The following is a 20,522-nucleotide window of genomic DNA, read 5'->3' as shown; positions in this document are numbered from 1 at the left end:
TGCAACAAACGAGGAACTGCACTGCAGAACAACGTTAGGAATTCGTCAGGGGACCAGTTTGCATTCATTTAAATCATTTAGCACATAAGGAGGTTAGTGCACGTAGCATGTCCTCAAAAAAATTAAATTCTTCTCCCGGAAAATTGGGCCAAGTGCGCTGTAGCCTAACTTTCCAATTCTGCTGGCCTTGTACTGGCGAGGGGTCACTGTATCAGGGAATCTTATCATTTATAACACAGGGGCAGGGTTGTGTACCAGATGTTATTTGATGTTGTATCTCAGTGTGTATTCTACGTGGCCTTTATTCGATCACAATTAAGAGGATTGTCCTCATAACAGGTTCCTGCATTACTTTGATAAAATAAGAAAGGACAAAATGGACATTCATTCATCAAACACAATTTCTGAAAGAATTGCTTTGCAAAATATAAAGCAGCTTCATTTTTAAGAAACATTCTCAAACTAATGCAAGTTGTCAGTTGAAATGACTGCAACCATACATTTTTCAATGACATTTTCTCCACAACAAACTATCTCTTCTCACTTCCCATCTGCACCATCCGTCCTCACACTGAACACCAAATACATTTCTCCAAGTCCAAAATCATAATCATCTGCTCTAATGCATATGCCTCCTCTGACTCCTCCCCTTCCCCACCCCCTACTCCCAACTCCTTTTCTGGTCATTCTCCCCATAAGCTCCGCCCACTCCTTACTCCATAGTTTTTCCCCACCTCCCTTCATAAACTTATCTCGCTCATGCCATGCACCATCTGTTCTCTTAACCCCCCTCCACCCCACAAAACTCAGCTTCCCCTCTTTAGCCTCAACACCAAGAACCTGTCCCTACCCTCCAGTATAGACTCTACATCATTTAAAGCCATCGTCAGCACCGTTCCTCTCATAAAGTCACTCTCAACCCCTCCATACTTTCCATCTACTGCCCAATCACTGATCTCCCATCTCTTTCGAAGGTTCAGTAATGCATCATTGCCTTGGGATTACACATTGAGGCTTGATTTCTCTGATCCTCTCTTGACTGGCCACCTCACTTCCGCCCTCCACAAACTACACCTCAACCAAAATGCTGCAATCTGCACCGAATACCCTCCTCACCCCATCCTCTCCATACCCTCCTCATCCCATCCTCTCCATACCCTCCTCACCCCATCCTCTCCATACCCTCCTCATCCCATCCTCTCCAAACCCTCCTCACCCCATCCTCTCCATACCCTCCTCACCCCATCCTCTCCATACCCTCCTCATCCCATCCTCTCCATACCCTCCTCACCCCATCCTCTCCATACTCTCCTCATCCCATCCTCTCCAAACCCTCCTCACCCCATCCTTTCCATACCCTCCTCACCCCATCCTCTCCATACCCTCCTCACCCCATCCTCTCCATACTCTCCTCACCCCATCCTCTCCATACCCTCCTCACCCCATCCTCTCCATACCCTCCTCACCCCACCTCTCCATACCCTCCTCACCCCATCCTCTCCATACTCTCCTCATCCCATCCTCTCCATACCCTCCTCACCCCATCCTCTCAATACCCTCCTCACCCCATCCTCTCCATACCCTCCTCATCCCATCCTCTCAATACCCTCCTCACCCCATCCTCTCCATACCCTCCTCACCCCATCCTCTCCATACCCTCCTCACCCCATCCTCTCCATACCCTCCTCACCCCATCCTCTCAATACCCTCCTCACCCCATCCTCTCCATACCCTCCTCATCCCATCCTCTCCATACCCTCCTCACCCCATCCTCTCCATACCCTCCTCACCCCATCCTCTCAATACCCTCCTCACCCCATCCTCTCAATACTCTCCTCACCCCATCCTCTCCATACCCTCCTCATCCCATCCTCTCCATACCCTCCTCACCCCATCCTCTCAATACCCTCCTCACCCCATCCTCTCCATACCCTCCTCATCCCATCCTCTCCATACCCTCCTCACCCCATCCTCTCCATACTCTCCTCATCCCATCCTCTCCATACCCTCCTCACCCCATCCTCTCAATACCCTCCTCACCCCATCCTCTCCATACCCTCCTCATCCCATCCTCTCCATACCCTCCTCACCCCATCCTCTCCATACCCTCCTCACCCCATCCTCTCAATACCCTCCTCACCCCATCCTCTCAATACTCTCCTCATCCCATCCTCTCCATACCCTCCTCACCCCATCCTCTCAATACCCTCCTCACCCCATCCTCTCCATACCCTCCTCACCCCATCCTCTCAATACCCTCCTCACCCCATCCTCTCCATACCCTCCTCAACGCACCCTCTCCATACCTCAATTAATTGATTTTAAAATCCTCATCCTCCAATTTAGATTTCATCATGAGTTTTTCCCGCCTTACCTCAAATGATTTCCTCCAACCATACCTCCTTGCATGCACCCTCAATTCCTACGACATTGCCACCATAAGCAGTGGCTTTTTCAGTCACTATGCCTCCACCCTTCAGAACTCTCTTTCCCAGCGCTTTCAACTTTTCACTTTCCTCTTTGAATTCAGTAGCCCACTTAAGACTTTCTATTCAATTGTGCTTCACCCTTTCCCCTTTTTCCTTTGTGTTTGGTATCTACTTTTTGTCTACTGCCCTAAAAAGAACTTTGAGACATCTGTCTGCATGATGTGTGCAATAAAAATGAAACTTGCTGTTGATTGCACAGTTTCACTGTCAATCACAGTTCTTCACCCAATAATTGGTCGAAACTGCTGTCAAGCAACACTAATCCCACTCACAAATTGTAAAAATTAGAAGATAATCATAAAGGTATTTGTTCCTATCTTTTAACCTGCCTCAAATTATAACTCAGGAAAATTTTTCTGGAACTTTTTTTCTTTCCAATTCTCTGCATGTTATTTGGAACATTGCATCAGATACATTAGAATAAAAATGATCATAGTTTTTACAAAAAAATTAAATATCTCTTAACAAGTTTCACTGAAGTATAACTGAATAGCTATAGCCCCCGTTTTTCTGGCGTGTTCTCTGCAATGCCCATTTCAGCATGTTGCTTCAGCACAGATGCACTTTACTGGGAGTTAATCATCACTAAGTGTGAACCCTGCTCAACCATACACTCTGGAGGCTTAATGCCACTAATGTAAACGAGTATCTCCAACCATTAATTTCATGTTGGTGTGATGATTTGGGGACAGTGTAAATGACTGGTGTTGTAGTTGCCTGGAAACAGCGATACTGAAAGTGTGCTGTCAGCAGTAATTTGAATCACTTTGCTCACATCCTGACATCTTAATGTGACATGACATATTACAGGGTGAGTGGGGACCTATAATCACAGCTGCCCGCTCTGACAAACCCCGCTGAATTAGAGTTCAGTTATTTTATTGATCAAATGAGCACCGCACTGGCATGGGTGAAATAAAGGCAAAATGTTTGTGTGATGTATTAGCTGACCTGAAATTCACAACTGAACAGAATACTAAATGTTTAATAATCTATCCAGGGGTTCCCATTTTTTTTGTGAGCCCCCCCCCCCTCCCCAGAGACTCATGTCCCATCCGCACCCTTCTCTTTCTACCGTCCATACGCACTTCAACCCAGCAATTTGGGGCATGCCTTGGGGTGTTTGGAGCACTTCAATTTGAAATGCTCCATTATTTAAATGGTGGCCCCCGCCCTGACCTCTGGTACTTCAGTTGGGTGAGAAGTGAAGGCTACCAGCACTCGCTACATCGTACTTCTGCCAGCAGGGTGAGGCCGAGAATTTGCGGTCCCAAGATTTTTAGATAATTCTCTTCATCTGTGAAAATGCTGGGGTCATAAACTCTCAGCCCCGCTTCACTGCCGGAATTGCAGCATAGTGGGCTCTGGTGACCTCTATTCCTGACCTACTGGAATATCTGGGAGTCAGAACAGAGTCCTTTGATTTAAATACGAGTGATAGGCACCCACGTGACTACAGACACAATCTTGGGGACCCACTAGAGAAAGAGGAACGGCATGGAAAGAGCTGCTGGCCACCCATTAGTGCCGCAGTTGGTGCCACTGGGCACAAATGAATACGTTTTCAACCTGGCACAATTGGCCCCCATTGAAAGATACATGATGCTGGGATTTCTATGGAGGTCCAAGTTTTGATCCTCAGGTGGGCCCCACTGGCGTTGCTGAGGCAACCTGTATCCCAGGATTGCTCTGACATCCAGGTTGTTCAGTGGTAGGTAGGCCGGGGCTGAGAAATCTCCCGGCATATGAACTCCCTTTGATGTCATGGACTACATTTGGAGTGAACGGAGGTTGTGTTGGAAACCTGCAGCCCGGGTTGGGTCCCAGCATCTCCAGTTCCCATCAAATTTCCCCAAGTCTACGCTGCTCTTCTGAGTGACTTAAACCAGCAGTGCGCTCCTGGGCCTATGGGAATTCAGGGACCTTGTTTGAGTCAGTTGCTCACATGTTGGTTAGATGGTTGGCATACAAGCCAAAGGCATGGGCTTTTCCTTATTTCATCCTGTCTGAAATAATTCAAATTAAACCTACAGCATGGAATGTTTATTGTTTATATTCACGACAGTGCTATTATCAACATGCCCAGAAATAATTTGCAAAAGATTTATACTTAGGATTAGATTTGAATGAATAACCCTGTCTACCTGGGTCAGGAATTCAATAATATGACAGCCAGTGGGATTAACTATTTATCCTTGGATCAGGTATGATCCTATATGAAGTAAAATAGATTTTCAGCAATTGTATATTAAAAATGATATTGGGTTCTCAACATGTGCAAGAACAAAATCAAATTCAAATCGTCAGATTAGTGGCCATTTGTAATTTTCTCTATGTGTACAATGAAAGGAAAAGTGTACATATTATAGTTATGTGCATGGCCTGTTAGAATGGGAATTGTGGGTGTTTTAAGGAGGAGTGAACCTACTAGAGCTCAATGCCGTTTTTGTCATCAATAGATCTCTTGTGATATGATGGTACTGATGTTTTCACAACACAAATGAGATCATTGCATTGTGTATTTAAACAGATGGAAGGCACTTTCCAAACAATTACTCAGCGGCAAGTAGAAACCTCAAGTGAATACCAGTTCACCCATATGCATAGCCTTTGGCCTGGAATTTTCTCACTGTGATTTACACCACTTCTGCCTCCTTTAAAACAAATTTTATGCCCACCGGTTTCCTGCAGAGGGATTAAACACAGGTCTCCCGAGTCTGCTCATTTGCATTCCTATTTGTGCGGGCAATGTTGTACAACTGGTAGGAAATGGGTATAAGCAGCTGAACTATTTGGAAACGTCTCTGCAGCCTTTAAAAAGACAGTTCAGCCCACACTCTTCAGCAGCTGACTGGGGACAAACAAGTAAGAGAGGAATAGTGCTTGGCTCTTTCACTCTCAAATAACTTCAATGGATTATACATCCATTTTTATTATAATTGTAGAGAATTATGACCAAGAAGCACCATCTGTACCCAGGGGACAGCAGGACAGGGCCCCATCCAGCAGAAGAACATCAAACTTTACAGATGCAGAATTCCAAGCCCTCCTTGAGGAGATTGAAGGCTGACAGATCCCTGGGTGTGGCTGCCACTAAGCCACACAGATATGTCACTTGTGCTGCATGGAGGGAGGTGACACAGTCATTGACTGTCAACTCCCTCAACCCCCAGGACTGCAGAAAGATGCTGATAAGGTATTACACTGGGCACTTTTTTTTTCTTTACCCACAATGGGCAGTAGCACACTTTGCTGGGCTACGGGGATAGGCGGGGGAGTGGGACTAGCTGGATTGCTCTTGCATAGAGCCGGCGCGGACTCGATGGGCCGAATGGCCTCCTTCCGTGCTGTAACCTTTCCATGATTCTATGATTCTAAAGACACACTTCCTCAACTAACTGACTCTCACTCTGCCATATGCAAATGAGGTCGGGGAACTGGGTGGCAGATCGCGGAAATGGTCAAAAAGCACGAGGAAACACTGGAGATGCCTTTTAAAGGATCGCAAGCAGTGGAAACAACTTCCACCCAAACTTTCTCACTAGAAAAAGTTCCTACGCCATTTTTGCTTGCCAGTGAGCCAAAAACAGTGAAAAGATTTGCTCCTTAATATTTATCTAGTTAATTAGATGAAGAGGAGAGCCATAGTTCCAAAGTTGCTCATAATGCTCATACTTTTTATCATTACTACATAGATATGAATGTTCACTAAAATTTTCTATTGATATTTGTACAGTTTAGAGCAAAGAAATGGACTAGAAAATAGGCCCAAGGTTCATTTGCAATATTTTGGTTCAACGGAAGTATGAACCAGATATGTAATTAAGTTTAATGTGCCAGGTTTTCAGCAGTGTATTGGCTGACCATAAGATACTAAATCCCTTTTAATCTTACTTGACCCACAAAGAGCTTTTGCTATATATGGCAGAAATAATCATAGGAGCTCCCTGCCAACAATGTCACTCAATTCCACAAGGCAAGAATTCCTTTCACTATGCTTCGGGGCTGAGTTCTCCTGTTTTTTCACAGCAGTCACACTCAGAGCCAAATAATGAAACCAAGTAAGTGCACAATAGGAATTGGGCTGCACAGAGAACCAGGTTTGTACTAAAATGTTCTCCAATTACTGCTTCAAAGTCAAACCCTGAGATTTGGGGTTGATTTTAACTCCTGGGGCAGGAACGTGGCCTAGCGAGCGGGAAGCCTGTCCAGAAGTTGCAGCCGGGAAGTCCAGCCGGTTTTAACGCTTGAGCCTCATTTACATTCCGCTCGAACCCGGTGAGAATGACGAGGATGCCGGCGGGTGGGAGGGGGATTTCAGGCGGCAAGGGGCCACTGGGGAGGGGGGCCGAAGGAACGGCCCCCAACATAAGGTAAGTGGCCCGGGGGGGATCTGAAGGCGATCGCAGTTGTGGAGGTGGGGGGGAAGCCCGGGGCAGGGAGGTTTAGGCAAATAAACCATTGTGGATACCACAACCTGTCAACTTGAAAATGTTTAACTTTACAGAGGAGGTTTAAAGGTGAATAAGGAGAGGCCATGAGACCACTGGGAGTAAAAAGGTCTGGAGATTCTTATAGCAGAACAGGCAACAAAAATTGAAAGAACCAAAAGGCTTATGATACTTGTTAGAGGAGCACAAGGCTGCGAGAAAGAAAATCCTGCAAAGCAGACAGGGAATCATAGAGTCTAGGGGTCTTTAAAACCAAATGTCCTTTTCCTACTCTTGCCCTACCTTGTGCAAAAATCATAGCAAGCACAATAGGGCTGGAAATACGTTGCAATTTTAAGAACTCTGCCTTCACTGGAAAAATACCATCCACAAATAAAACTGTGCATATGTCCTAAGATAGACTGGAACTAACTTTAGACAAGTGGATTTTTGCAATGCTGCAAGATCGGAAAACACATTATGAACCAGTAATCATCGTATACTACAAAGACATTCTTAACAACTCATGCCTGTAATTAGCTGATTATTATGATTTAAAAGGGAATAGAGATTTGGATGCTTTACATGTGGGCAAAAAGTCATGGGGAGTGTTCCCACGAATCCTGCTATACGCTCCCAACTGGCAAGGCTCCATGGTGGAAGCATGCATTCATAAAGTTGGCCTTGAAGTGTTCATCATGAACATAGGGTTTTCTAATTTGAACTCAACATTAAAATAAATTCCTGTCCTTTCTGCAAGTGAAAGCCCAAGATTGATTTATTTATAGAATACTGGGAAATCAAACGTGCTCTAGTGTTAAAAACTTTTTCACCAGGAATTTCCTGCATTGCCACCATAATTTCAGTGGAAGTTTGGCTGAAACCCTCCCTTACACGCGTAAATGAGGTTTCTGCCAAAGCTATGACAACGTAGCAAGAGAAGCCTCAACGAAATTCCCGGCATTTAATTTTTTATAATATTTGAATATATAGAAAATCACCTTTAAATGTTAGGCACTATATATCTTCATTGTAATGCATATAGAGGAATGGGCTTCATTTAACGTGTAATGACATTTTACCACATTAGAGATCATACTGAGTTACTACAGAGCAGTCTGTGTAAACTTTTTGATGAAGGCGAAACTTTGGTCATTTTAGTGTATGGCTGCCTTCCACCAAGAGGGGGCAGCAAACACCTACACAGACAAAGGTTAATAGCAGCAGGTTCAGCAGTAGGTGATGTCTTTTGGCAGCTAACTACTACTTTTTTAAATCTACTTTGGGTTCAACCAAGGTAAATGTAATTCAGCAACATACGTTTGGATTGTTCTGCTTCTAATCTTTGAAGAATGCAGAAAGGAAGTTTCAATTCTTTTCTAAGCCTCTCAGAATGGTATAGTGGGACATCAGATCATATTCACTAGTTAGCATGGTGCCAGCTGCTGATAATAAATCATTCAGTACATCAGCAAAGTGGTGCAATGCTTGATGTATCAACACACAATGACACAGAGTGTTAGAACGTGGATTTCCATCCATGGTTCCTGCAATGCTGAATTCTCAATCTCAGCTTGTCTGACAGGAACGAACATCCGCTAGAACTGAAAGGGGAAAGAAAACTGAAGGGCAAGTGACCCTTGATTGCTCTTGTATGCTTCCTAGCAGCTGGTTACACAGCAGAATTGGCAGAGACTGAAAGTAAGTCGCCTGCTTATCATCTTGGCCAGGAAATAGTATATGCAACAAGAGAGAAGAATAAATATAAAAGTAAATCTAACTTTGGATATAAGGGGAAAGAAAAACTAAAATGGAAACAATTCTATGTTATGTCACAGGAAAGTTTTTGACTTCTCTCCTACTGACCCCTTTTAAGTTTTGGATTTGAACTGCTCTTTTCAAGATATTGGACTGATCACTATCAACAATTCAAATAGAACAATTGCGACATATGATCTCAGGATTTCCAGACAATATGGGGCTGATTTTCTGAGTACGTGCCGGTGGCTGAAAACCTCACTCAGTAGCACCCCGTACTCAGAAAATTACCCTCCATATGATTTCTCAACTGAACTAATAACTAATAATAAATAAACATTTAAGCTTAGAAATTAGTACATTATTCAAGGGTTGACTGTAGATTACTAAAGGATAATCGGCAAACTTAACATATGAACTCTTAATGTGCTTGTATTACATTCCTATGTGCGATATTTTTATGCAGGCAAATTTATTGTTTATTGTATAAATGCATTAACACTCCTATGTGAACTTCGTTGATTGGAAGTTCTACCCCAAAAGTTTTAGGGAGTAATAAAGCACGCTCATTTACTCTGCAAAGAGTCAGGTAGAGAAGACACACAATTTGTGGGATAATGACCCTCTCCCCAAGAAGCAGCTGGTGTATCAGATATGAGAGGAAGTAGTGTAAAGTCACATCTCTTGTGATGCACAGCCCAAGGAGGTCTAGGGCCACCAGAATCTCAACAGCCTGTCAGTGAAATCCTACAGCTAGCCAAAACACTTACTCTTTCCACAAGGGAATCAGTTAGAAAGAGTAACAGGTTAGATGTCACATGCCTGATACAAAGCACAAGCACCAAGGGGCAGCACCATGCCAATTCAATCTACCAGCATTCGTATAATAGATAACAGAAGAAATAAATGTCCTGCACCTCATTTGTTAATTTGCATTGGTTACAATATAGTAGGAGCCAAGCGTAAGTTGGCAGTAGATACGATTTGAAAAACTGAGCATAAAAATGTAGGACAAGATGGCTGGAGAACAGTTACTTGGTAGAAGTGGTTTAACCCTTTAAGAAAGGGTGTGACTGTCAATGGGAGTATCAAATAGTAAGAGAACACTACAGGAAATAAAGTAGGAGAGGAATCTTTGGGGGTAATTTTGTCTTTGTGCGACAGTGCAAAACGGGTGATAGCGAATCAGCAGCCCATTCTACATCTCTCCCAATTTTTGTTTCCATTGAAGTCATTCTGCTGATCCGCTATCACCCATTTTGCACTATTGCACAAAGATAAAATTACTCCCACAGATTCCTCTCCTATTTTGTTGCCTGTAGCTTTCTCCAACTATTTGATACTCCCACTGATTGTTTCTCTTCCACAAGTTCACAACTTTGCATTGCTCCACATTAAACAATATCTGGCACTTTTCAGCCCAATCTATCAACCTGTTCAGCTCCTTGGCAACTGGTCCACTTCTTCCCTACTATTTATGACCTTTCAAATGTGGTATCATTGACATACTGAGACAGCTTACTATCCTTCATCCAATTGGTAATATACAATAAAACCAATAATGCCCTAGAACTGATTCCTGCAGTATCCCACTAGCTACCTATTTTCATGTCGATGTTGTCCCCTAACTCTTTGTACCTTCTGACTCAACCAGTTAATTATCGACTTCAAAAGCGTCCTCCTGTTTCATGTCTTTCTACCTTGTAATTTCTTATGTGGCACTGTGATATTATGTAGGAGCCCTGTATATCACACATCTCACTGTAATAGGGCAGTGTAATGCAATCAATACAATCTAATTCTTTTTGCTATAAAAGGAGCTGGTACTATATGGGAGCACTGCATATTATAGAATCATAGAACGGTTACAGCACAGAAGGAGGCCATTCAGCCCATCAAGCCCATGCCGGCTCTTTGTAAGAGCAATCCAGTTAGTCCCATTCCCCTGCCCTTTCCCTGTAGCCCTGCAATTATTTCCTTTCAAGTATTTATTCAGTTCCTTTTTGAAAACCACGATTGAATCTGCTTCCACCACCCTTTCAGGCAGCGCATTCCAGATCATATCTATTTGCTGCGTAAAAAGGTTTTTCCTCATTTCGCCTTTGGTTCTTTCGCCAATCACCTTAAGTCTGTGTTCTCTGGTTCTCAACCCTTCCGCCAATGGGAACAGTTTCTCTTTATTTACTTTATCTAAACCCGTCATGATTTTGAACACTTCTATCAAATCTCCTCTCAACCTTCTCTGCTCTAAGGAGAACAACCCCAGCTTCTCCGGTCTATCCACATAACCGAAGTCCCTCATCCCTGGAACTATTCTAGTAAATCTTTACTGCACTCTCTCCAAGGCCTTTGCATCCTTCCTAAAGTGCGGTGCCCAAAATTTGACACAATACTCCAGTTATGGCCGAGCCAATGTTTTACAAAGGTTCAACATAACTTCCTTGCTTTTGTACTCTATGCTTCCATTTATAAAGCCATGGATCCCGTATGCTTTTTTAACCGCTTTCTCAACCTGTCCTGCCACCTTCAAATATTTGTGCACATATACCCCCAGGTCTCTCTGTTCCTGCACCCCCTTTAAAATTGTACCATTTAGTTTATATTGCCTCTCCTTCCTGCCAAAATGTATCACTTCACACTTCTCTGCATTAAATTTCATCTGCCACATGTCTGCCCATTCCTGTCCTCTTGAAGTCTGTTACTATCCTCCTGACTGTTTACTACACTTCCAAGTTTTGTGTCATCTGCAAGTTTTGAAATTGTGCCCTGTACATCCAAGTCCAAGTCATTAATATATATCAGTATTGGTATAGTTTGACACATCTCACTTTCAAGCTATATCCTACTAGCTTGTAGAATTGAAATAGCTGGTCACACAACCCTTTGAAACTTTAGCTGTATAAGCACTGAGATTTGAAATGAAACCTCCCTGGTTAATTACAGTGATTAGTATAATTACAGATAGTCGCTTTGCATTGAAGTGAGGTTTTGGAAGGCTGCTTGGCCAAAAGCCCATCAGAAACATATTTTGGACTTTTAAGGCTATCTTGTAGAAAATATTACTTAATAGATAAATAAACGAACCCTTTCTAACAAAGGTAGTGTCAATTTAAAAAAAGAGAGCTTTTTGAATATAGGATGTCTTTTAATTTTGTTGAAGCTATAATCTAGGCTGACACTTCAGTGCAGTGCTGAGAGAATATTACATTGTCAGAGGTATGTCTTTTAGATGAGGTGTTAAACCAAGGCCTGGCCTGCCTGTTCAGGTAGCCACAAAAGATACCATGGCATTATTCAAAGAACAGCTGGGAATTTTTCCAGGGTCATGGCCAGCATTCCTCCAAAAACAGATTAACTGGTCGTTCATCTCATTTACTTTTTGTGGGACCTTGCTGTTTGCAAATTGGCTGACACGTTTGCTTACATTTCAATGTAGGTAGTGTTTGGGGATGAAAATCTGCAGCCCCTCCTGGCGCACTCCCACTGTAACAGTGGTGAGTGTGGGCCAGAGGAGTTGAACATTAAGCTCCCAGTTACGCTAACCCACATCCTTAAGTTGGAGTTTTCTGAAGCTTTTTGCTGGGGTAGAGCCTCCACTCACCCCAAACAAAGCCATTGGCCATACGAGGGGGCAAACCCAGTACGCCAGGATCTTCTGCATCCCCAGTCCTCAAAGGCATCTGATACAAGGGTCAGTGGTGGTACATTTGGTGAGACCAGATGTACTAGGCCACCAAAGGGCAGAAGTGGGGCCCACCTTCGGATTAGGACAGGACTGTGATCCAGACCTCAACGCAAAGGTATTTTGAAAAAATTATTTGAATACAAAGGGAGCCACTGAGGTCATGTTGAAGTTCCTTCCTGGGGTCCGGGGGTGTGCTCCCGGCATCCCCCAGAACTGGTAACCTCTGCCCGAAATTGCAGCCTTAGCGTTGCAAGTGCCCATCAGTGAGCCCATGAACTTTGGCAGGTTCATCGGTGGAGGTCTCAGGCAGGCACATCCTGGCACTTACACTGGGATGGTCCCCCTCTCCCTCACCCCTGGATTTTTGGCCCCAGGGTCAGTCATAGAACCATAGAAAAGATACAGCACAGAAGGGGGCCATTCGGCCCATCATGTGCACACTGGCTCATTCTAATCCCTCCTTCCAGCTCCCGGTCCATAGCCCTGCAGCTTACAGCACTTTACGTGCAGGTCCAGGTACTTTTTTTAAAGAATTGAGGGTCCCTGCCTCTACCACCAATTCGGGCAGTGAATTCCATACATCCACCACCCTCTGGATAAAAAGTTTATCCTCATGTCCCCTCTAATCCTTCTGCCAATCAGCTTAAATCTATGTCCTCTAGTTCTTGAACTCTCTGCCAGGGGAAACAGGTACTTCCTGTCTACTCTATCTAGGCCCCTCATAATTTTGTACACCTCAATCAAGTCTCCCCTCAGCCTCCTCTGCTCCAAGGAAAACAACCCCAGCCTATCCAATCTCTCCTCGTAGCTGCAATTTTCAAGCCCTGGCAACATCCTTGTAAATCTTCTCTGCACTCTCTCTAAAATTTCCAAAGCTGAAAAAGAATTAAGAGCCCTGGAGAATACGTTACAACTCTCTCCAGAGCAATTACATCCTTCCTGTAATGTGGTGACCAGAACTGCGCACAATACTCCAGCTGTGCCCTTACCAGTGTTTTATACAGTTCCATCATTACATCCCTGCTTTTGTATTCTATATCTCGGCTAATAACAGAGAGCATTCTGTATGCCTTCTTCACAACCTTATCTACCTGTACTGCCACCTTCAGGGACCTGTGCACATGCAGTCCAAGGTCTCTCACTTCCTCTACCCCTCGCAATATATTCCCGTTTACTGCGTATTCCCTTTTACTGTTTGTCCTCCCTAAGTGCATTACCTCACAATTCTCCGGGTTGAACTCCATTGGCCACTTTTCTGCCCACTCCACCAATCCATTGATATCTTCTTGGAGCTATCCTCTTCACTATCAACTACACAGCCAATTTTTGTGTCGTCTGCAAATTTGCCAATCATGCCCCCTACATTCAAGACCAAATCATTAATATATACCACAAACAGCAAGGGACCCAACACTGAGCCCTGTGGCACACCACTGGAAATGGATTTCCATTCGCAAAGACATCCATCGACTTTCACCCTTTGTTTCTTGTTACTGAGACAATTTTGGATCCAATTCGCCACATTTCCCCGTATCCCATGGGCTTTTACCTTTCTGACCAGTCTGCCATGTGGGACCTTTTCAAATGCCTTACTAAAATCCATGTAGACAACATCCACTGCACTACCCTCATCAATCCTTGTCACTTCCTCAAAGAATTCAATCAGATTTGTAAGGCATGACCTTCCCTGAGCAACTCCATGCTGACTATCCCTGATTAAACCATGCCTTTCCAAGTGACAGTTTATCTTATCTCTCAGTATTGATTCTAATAGTCAGTAACAAATTGGAAAAAACTTCAGAGGTTACAAATGTGTTCTTTATTGTTCAGCTATTTTAACTAACAACATGCAGCTGTCAATCTTCCAAACACTTCCCAGGCCATAGGCAACAGTCAGGAAACTTCCTGTGTTTGAGTAGACGTGGCACAAACCTAAGATGGGCATTCCCGCCCCCCCCCCCCCCCCCACCGTGGGAGGAACCATTTCAAGAATTGTACACAACCATTGCCTTTCTGCACACACTCTTTCATTGTGCCAAAGCTGGAGGCATCATGTCGCTTGCAGGTGGAGGTGGCAAATATGGGACAGCAAACAGATGCTCCATCTTCCAGCCTATATATAAAAAGTTACATCAGTATTGAAACAATTGCAACAGTAAAGATAATTCTTTGTAATGAGGTGCTTTGGGATATCCTGAAGATGTGATAAGGCACCGTATACATATAAGAACTTTCTTTCTATGTCTTAAAAATTAGTAACAAAGCACAACATCCATGGTTAGTGCCCATTAGTAGATTAGTGTTTTATTGGTCGTGCCATTGTTTAGCACTTTACTCTGTTTACTATTCCTACAGCCCTTCTGATGATTGTAATTGTAGAAATCTTTAATATTTGATTAAATTTGAATTGATAACATAAGAAGGAACTTGCATTTATATAGAGCCTTATCATATGCTCAGAACACTCTGAAGTGCTTTACAATTATGATTCTATGATTCTATGAATCAATAGATTACTTTTTCGTGCCAGATAAGTGCCAGGCAATGACCATCTCCAACAAGAGAGAGTCTAACCACCTCCCCTTGACATTCAACGGCATTACCATCGCCGAATCCCCCACCATCAACATCCTGGGGGTCACCATTGACCAGAAACTTAACTGGACCAGCCATATAAATACTGTGGCTACGAGAGCAGGTCAGAGGCTGGGTATTCTGCGGCGAGTGACTCACCTCCTGACTCCCCAAAGCCTTTCCACCATCTACAAGGCACAAGTCAGGAGTGTGATGGAATACTCTCCACTTGCCTGGATGAGTGCAGCTCCAACAACACTCAAGAAGCTCGACACCATCCAAGATAAAGCAGCCCGCTTGATTGGCACCCCATCCACCACCCTAAACATTCACTCCCTTCACCACCGGCGCACTGTGGCTGCAGTGTGTACCATCCACAGGATGCACTGCAGCAACTCGCCAAGGCTTCTTCGACAGCACCTCCCAAACCCGCGACCTCTACCACCTAGAAGGACAAGAGCAGCAGGCGCATGGGAACAACACCACCTGCACGTTCCCCTCCAAGTCACACACCATCCCGACTTGGAAATATATCGCCGTTCCTTCATTGTCGCTGGGTCAAAATCCTGGAACTCCCTTCCTAACAGCACTGTGGGAGAACCGTCACCACACGGACTGCAGCGGTTCAAGAAGGCGGCTCACCACCACCTTCTCGAGGGCAATTAGGGATGGGCAATAAATGCTGGCCTCGCCAGCGACACCCACATCCCGTGAACGAATAAAAAAAAAACTGCAAACAGTTTCGTTATGTAGGTAAACATGGCAGCAAATTTGCTTACAGCAAGTGAAAGAATGACCAAATAATTTATTTTTGGTGTTGTTTGAGAGAACTCCCTGCTCTTCTTTAAATAATGCCATGGGATCTTTAATGTCCACCTGAGCAGGCAGACAGGGTCTCAGTTTATCATCTCATCTGAAAGACAGCACCGCCCACAATGCAGCACTCCCTCAGTATTGCATTGAAATGTAAACCTAGATTAGATCTCCTCTGACTTGTCTGACTAGATGTGGAGAGGCTTGTAGACATGTGACAAGCAGGCAGAACACCGTACAACACCTGCTTTTGGTGACCCCACATAACCTTCTTGTCCTCGTCTGAAGCATCCAACACATTCAGAACCTGACAACGAATGCTCACGCTCACCATTTTGTGTCGTGCCATTTAAATCCTCACAGCGACCAAGAATATTGAAAGAAAGCATTGGCAGCAAAAAAAAAGTAAAAATGGCACAAATGCCAGCAGAAACAACTAAGCATGTAGCAAAATGCAGCAACATTGACCAGATAGCACGACAAAAATCTTTTCCAATGAAGACCCTCTCTACACTTAAGAGACCTGCTTCAGCAGGAATAGGCGCCAAGGTCCCCAATGCAAAAATGTAAAACAAGCAAGCAGCACATTGTGGGAGGTTCCTCACCCGCAGTCCTAAATTCAGGAGAGGGACTTAAATAAAAATACCCTGCAAATAAGGCCTGTGTATTCCGTTAGTGCAGCCTCATTTCTATCCAGAAAATCGCCAGTTGGGAAATTGGATGCACTGTGAATCATAGTCCAACCACCAGCGCATTGTGATGTTGCAGCACCTGATGGGTGAAACAGCACATAAAGCACATCAACCCTCAACTTTACCCCTGCCTCAAGTCCCGCTCCTGTCCAGTTTTAGGCTCAGCAAAAGGTGACAACCCTACGTGGAAGAAAAATAAAAAGGCCAAGCAAGTGAGTCAAACAAAACAACAACAACAACTTGCATTTATGTAGCGCCTTTAACGTAGTAAAATGTCCCAAGGCGCTTCACAGGAACGATTACCAAACAAAATTTGACACTGAGCCACATAACGAGATATTAGGACAGGTGAAAGAAGTAGGTTATAGGAAGCATCTTAAAGGAGAACAGAGAGGCGGAAAGGTTTAGGGAGGGAATTCCAGGGTTTAGGGCCTAGCCAGCTGAAGGCACGACCGCCGATGGTGGAGCGATTAAAATCCCGGGTCATGCAAGAATTGGAGGAGTGCTGAGATCTCAGAGGGTTGCAGGGCTGGAGGAGGTTACAGAGGTAGGGAGGGCGAGGCCATGGAGAGATCTGAAAACAAGGATGAGAATTTTAAAATCGAGGTGTTCCTGGACCGGGAGCCAATGTAGGTCAGTGAGCACAGGGGCAATGGGTGAACAGGACTTGGTGCGAGTTAGGATAAGGGCAGCAGAGTTTTGGATGAGCTCAATTTTATGAATGGTGGAAGATGGGAGGCCGGCCAGGAGAGCATTGGAATAGTGAAGTCTGAAGGTAACAAAGGCATGGATGAGGGTTTCAGCAGCAGATGAGCTGAGACAGGGGCGGAGACGGGCAGAGATGTTACGGAGGTGGAAGTAGGCGGTCTTGGCGATGGAGCAGATATGTGGTCGGAAGCTCATCTCAGGGTCAAATAGGACGACAAGGTTGCGAGCAGTCTGGTTCAGCCTCAGACAGCGGCCAGGGAGAGGGATGGAGTCGGTAGCTAGGAAACCGAGTTTGTGGCGGAGACCGAAGACAATGGGGTTTATTTTGGATAACCCTCGAAACTGGGCACGAGGTTGTGGTGCGCAATTAACCTGCGCCTGGTCGTTGAGATGCAGGCAGCATGTAACTTTCGTTCTGCCTGGTGATTTACCTGATTGCTGCGTCCAGCCAGCGCTCCCTGCACTGTTGAGTGGCTGCTCATAGAAACATAGGAAATAGGAGCAAGAGTCGGCCATTCAGCCCTTCGGGCCTGCTCCGCCATTCAAAATGATCATGGCTCACTCAGTACCCTGTTCCTGCTTTTTCCCCATATCCCTTGATCCATTTAGCATTAAGAAATATATCTATCTCCTCTTGAATACATCTAATGACTTGACCTCCACTGCCTTCTGTGGTAGAGAATTCCACAGGTTCACAACCCTCTGAGTGAAGAAATTTCTCCTCATCTCGGTTCTAAATGGCATACCCAGTATCCTGAGACCGTGACCCCTGGTTCTGGACTCCCCAGCCATCGGGAACATCCTCCCTGCATCTAGTCTGCCTAGTCCTGTTAGAAATTTATATGTTTCGATGAGACCACCTCTCATTCTTCTAAACTCTACTGAATATAGGCCTAGTCGACCCAATCTCTCCTCATACGTCAGGCCTGCCATCCCAGGAATCAGTCTGGTAAACCTTTGTTGCACTCCCTCCATGGCAAGGACATCCTTCCTCAGATAAGACCAAAATTGCACATAATACTCCAAATGCGGTCTCAACAAGGCCCTGAATAACTGCAGTAAGACATCCCTGCTCCTGTACTCAAATCCCCTTGCAATGAAGGCCAACATACCATTCGCCTTCCTAACTGCTGCACCCGAATGCTCGCTTTCAGCGACTGGTGTACAAGGACACCCTGGTCTCGTTGCACCTCCCCTTTTCCCAATCTATCACCATTCAGATAATAATCTGCCTTTCTGTTTTTACAACCAAAGTGGATAACCTCACATTTATCCACATTATACTGCATCTACCATGTTCTTGCTCACTCACCCAACTTGTCTAAATCACATTGGAGCCTCTTTGCATCCTCCTCACAGCTCACATTCCACCCCAGCTTTGTGTCGCCTGCAAACTTGGAAATGTTACATTTAGTTCCCTCATCCAAATCATTGATATATATTGTGACTAGCTGGGGCCCAAGCACTGATCCTTGCGGTACCCCATTAGTCACTGCCTGCCACCCGGAAAAAGACCTGTTTATTCCTACTCTCTGTTTCCTGTCTGTCAACCAATTCTCAATCCATGCCAGTATATTCCCTCCAATCCCATGTGCTTTAATTTTGCACATTAACCTCTTGTGTGGGACCACCAGCAGGGGGCCCAGATATCGTGAGTGGCTAGCAGCACTTTAAAGGCAGCCTGTACCTCTTAAAGGGGAGGTGCAGTGTGACTGCAGGAATTGGTAGAAGGCAATTGGGAAGTGAATTTGTGCTGCAATATAGTGCAGTATGGTGATGGTGGGACCTCTGGAACTTTTAATGAGCAACAACGGGACTGCTCAACGTTTGCGGGACTCCGATATTTGTAAAATATAAGATAGGGTCCGCACGGAGTCTGAACAGAGATCAGACATCGCACACGTAAAACACAGATGCAGGTCCCGTCCCTGTGTTTACAAACTGTTGAGTTATTTTAAAACATTGAATAAAGGTTGCGCACTTCTAAATCCCACATCCTCCAATCTGCACACCAGACCCCACCAATCTGCCGATCTGAGTTTGTACCCGGCCTGCGAGAGACTGTGTACCAAGATTCTCTGATGATGCACTAGAGGCCTTGGTGCAAGAGGTAGACAGAAGGAGGGGCATTCTATATCTGCAGGGGGCTAAGAGGCCCTCCAGACATATGCTCCCGAGGCAGTGGGAGGCAGTAGGGGACCACGAACATGGATGAAGTGCAGGAAGAAGTTCAATGCTTTGACACGAGTGGTCAAGGTGAGTGAGGGTAACTGTCAAGTGGCGTCTCCTCCCACTGCACCACACACTACACCCCCCATCACCCACCGACCAACAAACTCTTTCAATCAGTACTGAACTCTTCCAATCTGATGCTTCATCTCACCCTCACACGTTACCACTGTTGCAAGCCGCACACCCACAACTCACAGGTCTCACACACACTGGCAGCTATTCTACCATGACAGCCATGTCACCCAAACATCTTGCAGGACACTCACCGACACATGTCCTGCTTTCTTGCAGGAGAAGGTGGCGCATAACAGGAGGCAGCAAGTGGCAGTGGCTCCATGGAACATGAACCTGCTGTCCTCTCAGGATGACAGCATTCCTATCCCACTCCGCCAGTGCCCTTGCTGTTGCCTGTCAGCGTTTACCAATATGGCGCCACTGCACATCACGCTAGAAGTTTACATGCGCATTCCAGACACCATTTTGGGTCCTTAGGAGTCCACGTAATGCCTACACAATGGGCGCTACGTGGACCAATTTAGAGCCCAATGGATTTGGTCTTCCCAATATTTAGTTGGAGGAAAATTTTGCTCATCCAGTACTGGATGTTGGACAAGCAGTGTGACAAATGAGAGACAGTGGAGGGGTGGAGGTAGGTGCAAATTAGAGAATGGGACAGAAGCAGAGGCACAGATACAGGAAGAGACACAGAGATCACAGGGATCACAGGAGATTAACTACAGGCTAATGTTTTAAAAGTGGATCTGTAAGTATACGGTGTGCACTGTCATGATGTGTCAATCATCAATCTCTTTCCCAAGGTTGCAGCTAATGAGACCAAGCGGTGACAATTTTCCTCCGAAGTTCTCAATCTTTTGCTGCCTCTGTTGGAATGTCCATTCGTGCGATGTTCTCTTTCCATCTTTTCTGTTGTCTTCCATAAATGCAAGTGCCTACAAGTCCAGACATCACTATAGTTGCTGGTGGTCGTTTAGTGACATTCCCCTAATAAGTCTACACCATTGCAGTTATCAATGAGTAACAAGTTCTAGAAACATGATGTACGCATGTGACAAAAAAAAAGTAGAATACGCTTGTAGAGGTGAACTGCTGAGAGTCATCTTGCCTCAATTTGCCATCACAT

This window comes from Heptranchias perlo, chromosome 27, assembly GCF_035084215.1.
Source record: "Heptranchias perlo isolate sHepPer1 chromosome 27, sHepPer1.hap1, whole genome shotgun sequence".
Lineage (NCBI taxonomy): Eukaryota > Metazoa > Chordata > Chondrichthyes > Hexanchiformes > Hexanchidae > Heptranchias > Heptranchias perlo.
This window is presented reverse-complemented; position numbering follows the sequence as displayed.